Here is a 13,392-nt window from a genome sequence, read left to right as displayed (position 1 = left end):
CGACCCTGTAGAACAGGATAAAGCGGCTGGAGATAATGAGATGAGATGACTTAAAATCCTCTTTAAAATCCTTTCAGATCTGTTTGCGCTAACTAGCATTAGCAGGAAACAATGACCATTTGTGACTATGACTAAAAATCCCTCAAAAATCTTGTCAGGTTAGTTCATGTTAGCCAGCTACCAGTAACATTATAAATATTTGTAAATATGACTTAAAAATTCAGGCGGCACAGTGGTACAGTGGTTAGCACTGTCACCTCACAGCAAGAAGGTCCTGGGTTCAAGCCCCGTGGCCGGCAAGGGCCTTTCTGTGCAGAGTTTGCATGTTCTCCCTGTGTCCACGTGGGTTTCCTCTGGGTGCTCCGGTTTCCCCCACAGTCCAAAGACATGCAGGTTAGGTTAACTGGTGACTCTAAATTGACCGTAGGTGTGAATGTGAGTGTGAATGGTTGTCTGTGTCTATGTGTCGGCCCTGTGATGGACCTGGCGACTTGTCCAGGGTGTACCCCACCTCTCGCCCATAGTCAGCTGGGATAGGCTCCAGCTTGCCTGCGACCCTGTAGAACAGGATAAGCAGCTACAGATAATGGATGGATGGACTTAAAAATCCCCTAGAAATCCTGTTAGGTTAGTTCATATTAGCCAGCTAGGCTAGTACTTGCAGTGTATGCTATGAATCTTTGTGAATATGACTTAAAATCCTCTTTAAAATATTTTAAATTCTATTTGTGCTAGCTAGCATCACCAGGAAACAATGAGCATTTGTGACTCTGACTAAAAATCCCTCAAAAATTCTGTCAGGTTAGTTCATGTTAGCCAGCTAGATAGCTTTAGCAGGGAACATAATGAACATTTGTAAGCATGACTTAAAATTCCCTCAGAAATCCTGTCAGGTTAGTTCATGCTAAATAACTAGCATTAGCAATGAACATCATAAATACTTATCTTAACCGCTTATCCTGTGCAGGGTCGCGGGCGAGCTGGAGCCTATCCCAGCTGACTATGGGTGAGAGGCAGGGTACACCCTGGACAAGTCGCCAGATCATCGCAGGGCTGACACAGAGACAAACAACCATTCACACTCACACCTACGGTCAATTTAGAGTCACCAGTTAACCTAACCTGCATGTCTTTGGACTGTGGGGGAAACCGGAGCACCCGGAGGAAACCCACGCGGACACGGAGAGAACATGCAAACTCCACACAGAAAGGCCCCTGTTGGCTGCTGGGCTTGAACCCAGAATCTCCTTGCTGTGAGGCGACAGTGCTAACCACTACACCACCGTGTCGTCATCATAAATACTTGTATGACTTAAAATCCCCTCAATAATCCTGTCAGGTTAGTTCATGCTAGCCAGCTAGCTATTACCAGTGAACATTTTATCTCATTATCTCTAGCCGCTTTATCCTGTTCTACAGGGTCGCAGGCAAGCTGGAGCCTATCCCAGCTGACTACGGGCGAAAGGCGGGGTACACCCTGGACAAGTCGCCAGGTCATCACAGGGCTGACACATAGACACAGACAACCATTCATACCCACATTCACACCTACGGTCAATTTAGAGTCACCAGTTAACCTAACCTGCATGTCTTTGGACTGTGGGGGAAACCGGAGCACCCGGAGGAAACCCACGCGGACACGGGGAGAACATGCAAACTCCACACAGAAAGGCCCTCGCCGGTCACGGGGCTCGAACCCGGACCTTCTTGCTGTGAGGCGACAGCGCTAACCACTACGCCACTGTGCCGCCCCACCAGTGAACATAACGAACAATTTTTTTTTTGTGAACATGACAAATCCACTCAGAATTCCTGTTAGATGATTTGTTCATGCTAACTAACTAGCTTGTTTTAGCTGTGAATGTTTATAGATTATATTTGTTAATGTCACTTAAAATCCTCTCAAAAATCCTGTTAGATTAGTCTGTATGACTCAACTAGCTAGCATTAGCAGGAAAAATAAACAAAACTAAAATAAATCCTGTTAGTTAAGAAGTCTGCTAGTTAAGAAGAAACCTACGTCATGCTAGATAACTAGCTAAGTAGCAAAAGTAAAGAAAATGATAAACATTCCTAATTAAGAGAAAAATCCTGCACAAATGGTGTCAAGTTAGCTTATTATAGTTAGCTGAAATATTTATTAGCTTAAAACTTCTCTCAGGTTAGCTTATTTTAGCTAGCTGGCTAAAATACAATGTGTGAGAATACAGGTGCATGTTGAAATACTAATGGCTTTCCTCTACTTTCTGTAAATATATAAGAACTCAAAACATCTGTTTTCAAAGACTATTAATCATTTTGGTCAGGAAATAAATATCTCTCATTATCTCTAGCTGCTTTATCCTGTTCTACAGGGTCGCAGGCAAGCTGGAGCCTATCCCAGCTGACTACGGGCGAACGGCGGGGTACACCCTGGACAAGTCGCCAGGTCATCACAGGGCCGACACATAGACACAGACAACCATTCACACTCACATTCACACCTACGGTCAATTTAGAGTCACCAGTTAACCTAACCTGCATGTCTTTGGACTGTGGGGGAAACCGGAGCACCCGGAGGAAACCCACGCAGACACGGGGAGAACATGCAAACTCCGCACAGAAAGGCCCTCGCCGGCCACGGGGCTCGAACCCGGCCCTTCTTGCTGTGAGGCGATAGCGCTAACCACTACACCACCGTGCCGCCCCGGAAATAAATATCTCATCTCATCTCATTATCTCTAGCCGCTTTATCCTTCTACAGGGTCGCAGGCAAGCTGGAGCCTATCCCAGCTGACTACGGGCGAAAGGCGGGGTACACCCTGGACAAGTCGCCAGGTCATCACAGGGCCGTCACATAGACACAGACAACCATTCACACTCACATTCGCACCTATGGTCAATTTAGAGTCACCAGTTAACCTAACCTGCATGTCTTTGGACTGTGGGGGAAACCGGAGCACCCGGAGGAAACCCACGCGGACACGGGAAGAACATGCAAACTCCGCACAGAAAGGCCCTCGCCGGCCACGGGGCTCAAACCCAGACCTTCTTGCTGTGAGGCGACAGCGCTAACCACTACACCACCGTGCCGCCCCAGAAATAAATATATTTTTTAAAAATATATATTAAAAGATATAGCAAGAATGTCCAAACAATTGGATTTTCACCTCTTCTGTGCTAAAGCTGTCAATCATGTGAGTTTAGAGTGAATGTGCTCCATCTTTCACTTTCTTGATCCTCCAGTGCAATTTAACATTAGCTGCTTTATTATGAGTGTTATTTTATCCCTATGTGCTTTTCAGGCCTGTACTAACAATGCAGTGTTATTTATAATCCAGTTTGTAAAATTTAAGCACCTCTCAGTCCTGTATGTATAATCTCTCCAGACGAGCTCAGGGGTAAACTCGACACGTCACTCCAGCCAGCGCAAAGCCATTCAAGCAACACTCTGTTTCATTTTTATTATTCTGACACTGGAGACATGCTGTAAGAGCAATATCAAAGATGGAAAACTTTGGTTTGGATATTTTCTGAGAAAATACAGGAGGTTGGATATACTAGCCCGCCTCGGGAGTTCTTCATTAACAGATGAATTGGGTTTACAGAGTGTAGCTGTCTACGTGTTTGGATGTGTGTCTGACACGATACGGTGTCTGCCGGTATTTATGTCATGCACAATAACGCAGCCGAGCCTCGACGAGCTCCTGATCCCTTCTCATAATAGCACTTCTTAACTGCCCTTTTATCACAGGCAATTTTCAGACATTCTGTAGGGATTCATTTTTTTCTGTCGTGGAATCATCATATTGCAATAAATTCCACCTAAAAAAAAAAAAAGTGTGGTTCTGTGTTTTATGAAGTCCAAGTTCAATCAGAGTGCAAGTTAAACTTGGGCCCCAGGTTTCTGGGTTTCATCTGATTTGCAGTGGCAATAAAAAAAAAGAAAACACAAAAAACACCACATGCCGCCCATTTCAGATGTGTTTTGGATCGAAAATAGGATTAATGTGCTAAAGTGTGATTAGAATGGTTAAACACGATTAATTGGAACGGACTCGTGTGCGCCAGGGGAGACGGCCCCCCGAGTTTGGGACGTGCTCCAATTCACCAAGTGAACAAAGCGCACCAACTGTCCAGGATTTTTCCACATCTCTGCGAGTGTGCCTTTTTTCTTTTTTCGCATTTTCTCATAGCCAGCTTGTCTCAGAGCAGATTAAATACAGCTGAGAATGTTGGTGTAGGCCCGCAGTGCACGATCCTCTGGGAATAGGCAGGAACCGCGAGCTTGGACACGGCCGGAGCTGTGCTGCCTCAAACCAGCCATGCACTGAGGGCAGGGGTCCAGGTGGATCGACAGGGGAGAGCTGAGTAATTTGGGGTTATTTAAAATGATCTATTAAACCCCTGAACTTTAATCAGGGTTGCTACTATACTGACAGGCATGATTTACTTAGAAATCAGTAGGACAGCGATGGGAGGGGACGGAAACGTATAGAATGGAGCACTTGATTCACTTTTTCGGAGGAGGTAAAGGTGGTGATGGAGCCACTACGTATCCAGAATTCCTGCAGCCTCATTAGGACATGACAGAAACCCAGTTTTCTCAGTTTATCCTTTCTATATGTAAACACTGAAGAAGCTTGGAGTGCACACACCTGACATCTTCTGATCCACAAAGTCCCCTAGCTAGGACTTGACACGTGATTAACATTTCCTGCCTCGGGTGTGAGAAAGAACACCACCCATAAGCACTGAAGAGGGGGCTGGAGAAGAGAGACGATAACCGGAAATCTCAAGGCTTGTGTAACTCACTATGGGGTTGCCAATGTACATAAATAGCTTCGATGCTTGAACCTCAATCAAAATGGTTAAACACTATTAATTGGAATGGACTCTTATTCACTAGGGAAGTCGAGGGGCCTGATTTAAGGAAATGCTCCCATTCAAGAAGTGATTAAGTGCATACAAAGTTCACTATAAAAGCCTGGTCATGCCACAACGATGATTGTTAAATAGTACTTTAAGTGATGTGTGTACATTTCCTGCCAGTGAGCATGACCTTAATATAACACTTTTTTTTTTAAATAGGCTTTTGTCTGAAAATAAAATACAAAATCAGTTGCAGCCAGGATGCCTGTGGTTCCTCATCCTAAATCCTTGGACTGATCAAATGAGAAAAATCTTTGTGTTGTTTGGATTGTAGCATTGTGAGGTCTGACGTGGGTGACACGACCATTGGCAGCTTCGATAAAACAAAACAGCAAAAGCAATAATGTCTTGATTTGTTCGCACCGCTGAAGCGAGAGCAGCAGTGCCACGCTGCAGATTGATAACAGGTGTCACAGAGCTCGGGCCTCCCTGCCGCTGCCGGACGGCGATAACTCTTCCTCTGCTGCGAGGAACATGGCTGGAAGATTCTGACATGTCATAAAAATTTATGGACTTTGGCAGGCGCAGCCCGTAAACAGCTGCTGAACCCCATAAAACCATTACAAGTTCCTGTTCGGGTTGAGCAGGGAGAAAGACATAAAGTACAAGCATGGATGCTGGAAGATCGACGCACAGCATGGTACGCTTTGGTTTGGCCAAACACTGGAATAACCGTCCTTTCAGATCGATGGGGCCTTTTCGTGTTTTTATTTCATTTCGTTCAAGGATGGAGAGAGCTTGGCCACCTTGTTGTAGTCCATCAATCTATTATATTGACTGGAATATGGTCCAGTTCTCACCAAAATCCCACTGATCGAAATGCACTGTGGAAAGTTCAGCAGTGCCAGAGCTGCCATGGAAAACACAGTCAGAATCTTGTTAGTATTTTCACAAAATTAGCAAACACACATATACTGGATGTATATATATTTTAGAGAGACTGTCAAAGAGTGCCAAGTCCAAATTCAGCACCTCTAGCTTGAGCCAAGGGAGCTGCACTGATTGGCGGGTTTCAGCGAGTGACAAGGTAAACTACCACATTTCAAAGCTGCGAGTGTTTGCGCTCGATTAGATTTATAAGGCACCGTAGTTTCCAAAAGTCGAGAATTAGCAAGTTATAGGCTTTGGCCTAAGCCCCGTGGGTGCCGCGCCGCCCTGAGTGGAATAATACACACTGTCAGAGGATTTGAGACAGACTTGGACGACGGCAGACTTTCTGATGCCTGTCTGTAATTGCCTGGGTCATGGCCGTCGCTTCAGCGCACATGACTGAAGCAGGTATTATATATTATTACACAACGAGGGACTGCAAACCCTCGTAAAATGAAGTATCAAGGGCATTTCCCTTAACTTTTAGCTCTGAGGCCTGGATTTTGTAAAAATCAGGATCTGGTTCCTGGAGTGCTTTTTTTCCCCTTCTTCACATTCATTTTCAGCAGTGTATTTTTTTTTGAGAGTGAGAGAGAGAGAGAGAGAGAGAGAGAGAGAGGAGCAGGGCAAGACAAAATGTAGAAAGGAAGTAGAAAGCTGGAACAACCACAGAGACTAAAAGAATGATATTTATTTCCTCTCTGAATATAATTATGGTCTGCTCTGAGAGAAGCCGTGACCTCATCCGTTTAACAAATGTGTATTTTCTTTATCTTACATAACTTCATTTTTAATTATAGTGCAAATCTTAACCATTTCAACCCACTTTACATGGAGAATAAATCACAAAATCAGAAATAAACGATAAAATTATTGGTTTAGTCTTAAGTTTCAATTTAATTGGATTAGTCTCAGCATCAAGGACATCGATGCTTGAACATCACACATATAAATAAAATGTGGGTTTTTTTTTTTTTTTGGTCAGGTTCAACTCCGAGCGCAGCACACGGCCTCCTGTGACACTCATCTGATTTAGAGCTGTATGTGAAGCTGAGTGTAATATGAGAGCGAGAAATGGTTTGTTCACATAAACGGCTGTTACGAGGGAAAACGCAGCATGCAGAATGGCCGTGTGTGTCAGGATTATTACAGTCTGTATGGCTGAGAAAATGCCAGCACTCCGCCTCTGTTCCCACTAACTACTGACAGTTGGCAGTGTGTAGCTCGAGAGATTTGAAAATGTATTTTCTCCAGTTGTTTTAATGCCTGGCTTTTACCTGAAGCAAGATTTTGTATGTCGGAGCATCCCTGATTTGTACAGTGGTACATGACAGCATTGGTCATGTGCTAACAGATAAATGTACAAATAAAACATGACATTCCTGTGTTTTATAGCTTTTATATGACATTTTTGAAATTTATTAAGGAACAACACGTGATAGTTATTATCCATTTATAGTTACATGTTGCAGAATAGCCACAAAAAAGTTTCCTCTTCTCATGTGACAGCAGTTGTAAATATCAGTTCACTCCCCAGCTTTTTTGTCCTCCCTTATAAACTAATAAGACAAAAAAAAGTTTGTCATGTCACAGAGAAAGTCCTCTGTTCTGAAAACTTAAAGTTCAATTTTACCTCTGACTGTTACACTGAAGACTCCTGACAAAAATGTAAAAAAGGAAAAGAAAAAAAAAATATATATATAATATAAAACCCATCTTACAGTAAACCAGTTAACCATATCAGCAACCTTTCTTTTTTACAAGTCCAAATGAATTGGCTGTTACTATAGAAATGATCTGTACAAGCAAGTTAATATCAACTTACGATTTAGTGCCGTTTATTTAACAATTCTTCTATCTACATTCACTGGATATGAGTAATCACATGCTCTGATTGGCTACTCTACTATAGGCTATCAGCTCATATACCATGAGTAGAGAAAAACAAAATGGCAGAGCATGTTGCTGAACCAACCAAGGATGAAATAAAAACTCTACTCGAAAACAAAACTCCAAAAAATACAAAAAAAACAACAAAATATGGAATAAAAGGATTTGATGGTAAGAACATATCTTTTTTATTTTTTCAAGAATTATTATTATTACAGCATTTTTCACACATTGCTACTGTCATTTCGCCGGTTTGTTTACTTTCTAAGCGGAAATGATTTTGTCTGACATTTTGTACAAAGTTTTTATTGATTGAATTAAAAAATAAAAATAAAACTGCTGTCTCTCAAAATCCAGTGAATGTGAATAGAATAAAATAGTTATTCCACTCAATCTCGTTGTACACGGCTTATAGCCAACTCGGTGCTACGCGCCTTGTCGGCTATCAGCTCATGTACGACTCGATTTCGTGGAATAACTGTTAAATAATAACCTTGACTTCATCTCGGTTATTATTCACCAATATTCACTGAGCCTGAAGTGCATATTTGTTTTAGTATAAATACACAGGTGATTATTTAAAAAAATATTTTTTAAATCGTATTTTAAAAAATCATTTATTTCAAACTTCAACAGCAGAATGTAAATGTAATAAAAGCATGAGCAGACTTGTGTCACTTATCTATGCCGAGTCACATAAAATCCTTTGTTTTGAAATCGATAAAATAAATCACAATTCCACCTTACCTTTGAATAGCTTTAGACCAAACTTTGGTGCATTTTTAGCACTTTTAGGAACAGCATTTTCTTTCGTAGTTTGTAATTCTTCCTCACTTACCATGACGAAGCGATCAGCCGCCATGTTGCCAAGTTGCTCGAGGTGATTATTGAGAAATAGTCCAAATTTCTCGATCAATCAGTGTGTTCAATTTTCTATAATCATCTGTGCATTTATACTAATGAAAATTAATCACTCCCTTTTAACCAATCAGAATTGGAAATGGAACAGTTAATTACTTTAATCAAGAACATTGAGAATTTTTTATGCATAATTAATAACTGTACTTATCATTTGCAGTATATAAACCCCTTTGTATTCCTTTTGATTCTTGCATGATACTAATATGTATATCATAAGTAATACCAAATGTGCATGTGTGTGTGTGCACGCGCATGTGTGCACTCCAGTCAGGATTTCAACTAATCCTGAGCTAAAGTTCTCACTTTCTCATCCTTTAGGTCATTTAACTGTTGAAATAAAACACTATAAGTCTCGAGTATGCACTTATATCCTCCCCTAATTCATCCATGTGTACACACAGCATTATGTAAAAGTATTTGTCTAATACACAGTGATGAATGGAGTTCCTCTCTCGCCTTCCCCAGAGGCGCTTTAGAGCAAATTTGTGATGTTTGCTCAGAATACTTCTCTGAAAACAAATCGGCGAACTGTTTACTGTAAAGTAATGTACTAAATCTATAGCCATTTTTCACTGAATTAGCCAGCAACAGAAAATGTTTTCATGGTCTCTAGCAGACTATAAATGTACTAACTTCATAATCGCCGCTGACAGACATAATGCACACGTTTGTGTTGCAATCGTGCAAAAATGTTGAGTGAAAAAAAATTCAGAGCACCAGAAATACATTTTTCAGCTGCATTTAAAAAAAAAAGAAAGGAAGAAAAAGATATGTATGTATAGTAAGGCCATTATGTGAACTTGTTTTTTCACTTCTAAAATGTCAAATGCATTTTTCCTGAAAGTTTCCAAGCTGATAATGTGATAGCTTCCAGTGATAATGCCCCTTCCTAAGCGTCTACCTGCTCTTGCTTGGACTTGACCGGCCTCGACTTGAATCTCAATCCCACAATTAGGCAGCCTACTAGCTCTGATGGATCGGCTAGGGCCTCCCGCTCTCCTGCTGTTCCGCTAAAGGCATCCCATAACCCGAGATGGAGAGATTAATTAAGATTATCAGGTGCACGGGGCCAGTACTTATCTGTTTACCCTGCATTCGGGGCCTAATAGGGAAAGCAAACACAGATATGGCTGTGTCCTATTTGAGCACAATTGTAGCTGATGAGTGGGGGAGATAAGGAGGGCAGCGCAGGGAGGAAACGCTGCTCCCGGCCCTTTCTCCAGGCCCAGCAGGAGGCTCCTGACTAAAGCCTGAATAACAAATGAGTTTTGCTGTGGATTTGGCTAATCATCCCGGGCCTCGGAGCCCCCCGGACAATTCTCAACTTATCGCAAGAGTCAGGGCACTTGAACCGCAGACCCCTTACCCCTAATTAACGACCCGGCCCAAATGAAAAACAGCTGGAAATGATTACATAATTAAAGTGCCTATAGGGGGAAAAAAAGCATAATTTCTGCAGCCATCGCCATAAATCTTGTGCTGTCCGAGTCCATACTTTCAACGTGAACTTTTTCCCGAGCAGGTTAATGCATTACTCATACAAAAAACAGTATCCCTTTGTGTTTTCATTGGACCTGCTTAATAACAAAGAGCAGTGTGATCAGACCACTGCGCTCTCTCCTTCCACTCACGCCGCTTTTGACACTTCGGCATACCTCCATGTGTGAAACACCCCCCCCAACACGCGCACACACACACACACACACACACACGTACTCTCACCACTTCCACTGCCTGGAGCCTCCTTTTAACACAGTTAGCCACTGAAGACATCATCAGAGACACGAACGTGCTGCTGCTGCTCTCCAGTTGTGTGCTGGGAGAAAGAACCACAGGACTGTAGTCAGGACTCCACCCAGGTCTCGTCAAAAATTATTTGAGAAAATTACTCTGTGAAAAGAAAACTAGTGTCTTCTTCTTTTGGCTGCTCCCGATTAGGGGTCGCCACAGCGGATCTTTCATCTCCATTGCTTCGTCTTCCACATCCTTCTCTACCACACCTGCCACTTTCATGTCCTCCCTCACCACATCCATGTATCTCCTCTTTGGCCTTCCTCGTTTTCGTTTTGCCTGGCAGCTCCATCCTCAACATTCTCCTTCCAACATGCTCTACATCTCTTCTCAGGATGTGCCCATACCATCTCAGTCTCATCTCTCTTAGCTTAATTCCTCAGCTCTCTACATGTGCTGTCCCTCTGATGTGCTCATTCCTTATCCTGTCCAACCTTGTCACTCCCATCGCAAGCCTTAACATCCTCAACTCCGCCACCTCCAAATTTGCCTCCTGTCTGTTTGTTAAGGGTACGGTCTCCAATCCGTACATTACAGCTGGTCTCACTACTGTTTTATACATCTGAAAAGAAAACTAGTGTGTATAGTGTAAAAAAAATCTTTCTAGAACATTGTTTACTGAAAATTTTGGACAAAATGTCGGTGTGCCAATACTTGATACATGATTTGGTGAACATTACATTTTTCAAAAATAATAATAACAATCTTCAAATAAATTGGAAAGGAATCCAGAAGCAACATTTGGTTTTACTTTTGATAATTCTACGTCACGACTAACTTCCGCACGCCCACGCCGAAGTGACAGCAAAACACCAATTAAGCAATTACAACAATTTCACTGAATAAGCCATAAATGCCACTAAGTGTATTATGGACAAGGGCTGCACGTTCAGGGGGCCGTAATACGTGATACTTCTGCCAGCTTCCCTCCTGGATGATTAATAGTTTAATTTCTCTGAATTGTTTGGACACACAAATAATTTGATAAAACATCAGCTATTACCAAATCTCGTAATTGCTGTGTTACCATGATGAAAGGTTTAATTTGTTTTTAGAGCACTTACCGGGTTCGAGAAGCCACTCAGCTCACCATCATCAATCATCCATCACTTAGGCCAAGTATTATAGCTTGTGAGTTAGGAAAATACGCCGTGGTAAATGGCTGCATTCATAGCACGCTTTATTTCAGCTTTAAGCGTGCTTGTACTGTTTGCACTGTACAGCTCATTACGCTGAATCCTCTAGTAGCTTATTTATCCCATTATAAACATGAGATGCTCCTGAAAGGAAATATAACCGTTATTAGCTATTGTTCATTCACGGGTCAGTAATAAAGATTGCATTTTTAAGAAGAAAGTGAATGATTATTTGGATGGTTGGAAAAAAAAAGTTATTGAAAAAATGTCTTTATGGTTAATTCACTTAATCTTACACTGAAAATATGAGAACTCTAATCATTACTTGATACTTGATCAGGTCACCCCTCCAAGGCTTTCAATACGGTTTCAGTCAGAGGATTGGAAAGACCATATCAAAAGTTTGATTCTGTGGTCATTGAACCATTTGTGTGTGGATCTGGATGTTTGGATCACTGTACCGCTCAAAGATCCAACTATGGTTGTAGTCAAGACTGCTGTCAAATCCAATCCCAGGACAAGCCAAGATCAAGTCAAGACCGATTCTTAAGGAGGTCAAGGTCAAGCTAGAGTCCAAATGAAAGCAAGACCAAGTTAAGATCGAAACTGAAAACCATCAAAATCTCCGAAGCCAAGCCTTTACTTCACATAGTTGGCTTAATTCTTGCAATGAGCCAAAGATTAGAAAACATTAAGATGTTTTCAAGAAGAAGGAACACTTCCTGTCAAAGTTTGTACATGCAAAAAGGAAAGAGAAGATTTAAAATTTTATTTTTAAATGATCACTCAAGACCTTATTTAGTTGCACCAATTCCCAAGACTGAGACAAGTCCATGTCCAAAAGCCACAGACAAATCAATACAGAAAAAGTCGACACCTTACACGAGTCCTACAGCCTGAGAGCCCATCATGACCCAGCTGTAACTTTTCAGAAGAGGTATTTTCAGATTTCTGTTTAAAATCTAATTCATGGAATCCATGACGCCATGTATCCCATCAAGTTTCCCATGCACTTCGGCCCTTTTTTTAATGTGCAACCAGTGTTTGTTGCCATAAAGCTTCATTTTTTATCTCATCTGATCATAAAACCCAGATCCAGTGAAAGATCTAATAACATTTAGCAAACTCCATGTTCTTCCAACTGCAGTGAGAAGAAGAAAGTCATTCTGCTTCCAAATAGTTTTTGGCATGGAGGTTGCATCAAATTGGAGATTTGGAGACTTGTTGAACCTTGTTGTTCTACTATCTTCTGTAAATCTCCAACAGTGATCTTTGGAGAGGGTAAACATCTTCCTCACTGTGCAAGGGGGTAAAACACACTTGCTTTTCATTTGTGTATTCTCTAATCTTCCACATGTTTTTAAACCATATTTACCAAGGGTGCCAATAATTCTGGAGTCAACCGCATAACAATATGAAGCAGCAATTTTTAGATTTTTGACTACTTTTATTGTATTTAGAAAAGACTGGAATTATGTTGACACTGTACTGGCTAACATGACAAACCTAAGGAAAAAAAGAAAAAAATTATTAAAATGCTCTATTTGTAACTTAGTATTATTGTTTATTTTCATCACCAAAATTTGCTATTTATTTCAAATGTTTTAATATGTGGTGAGAAATTTTTTTTTACAAAAAAAGGTGATTTATGTGCCTCAAAAATAATTTTAGAAGCATTTTTTCCTCACTAAAATTTGTTTTAATATGTAGTGGGAATTTTTTTAAATAAAATTAATAAGTGATACCTCCTAAAGATTTTTTTAAATCCTCTATTTTTTCCACAGTACTTTTAATCTATAAAAATGTTTTACTTTGTGATGTGGGTAATAAATATATTGCCAGTCCTTCATTTTATTCCTATATCTTTTTGAAC

This window comes from Neoarius graeffei, chromosome 11 (genome assembly GCF_027579695.1).
Source record: "Neoarius graeffei isolate fNeoGra1 chromosome 11, fNeoGra1.pri, whole genome shotgun sequence".
Lineage (NCBI taxonomy): Eukaryota > Metazoa > Chordata > Actinopteri > Siluriformes > Ariidae > Neoarius > Neoarius graeffei.
The sequence above is the reverse complement of the archived record's forward strand: the minus strand, read 5'-3'. Positions refer to the sequence as shown.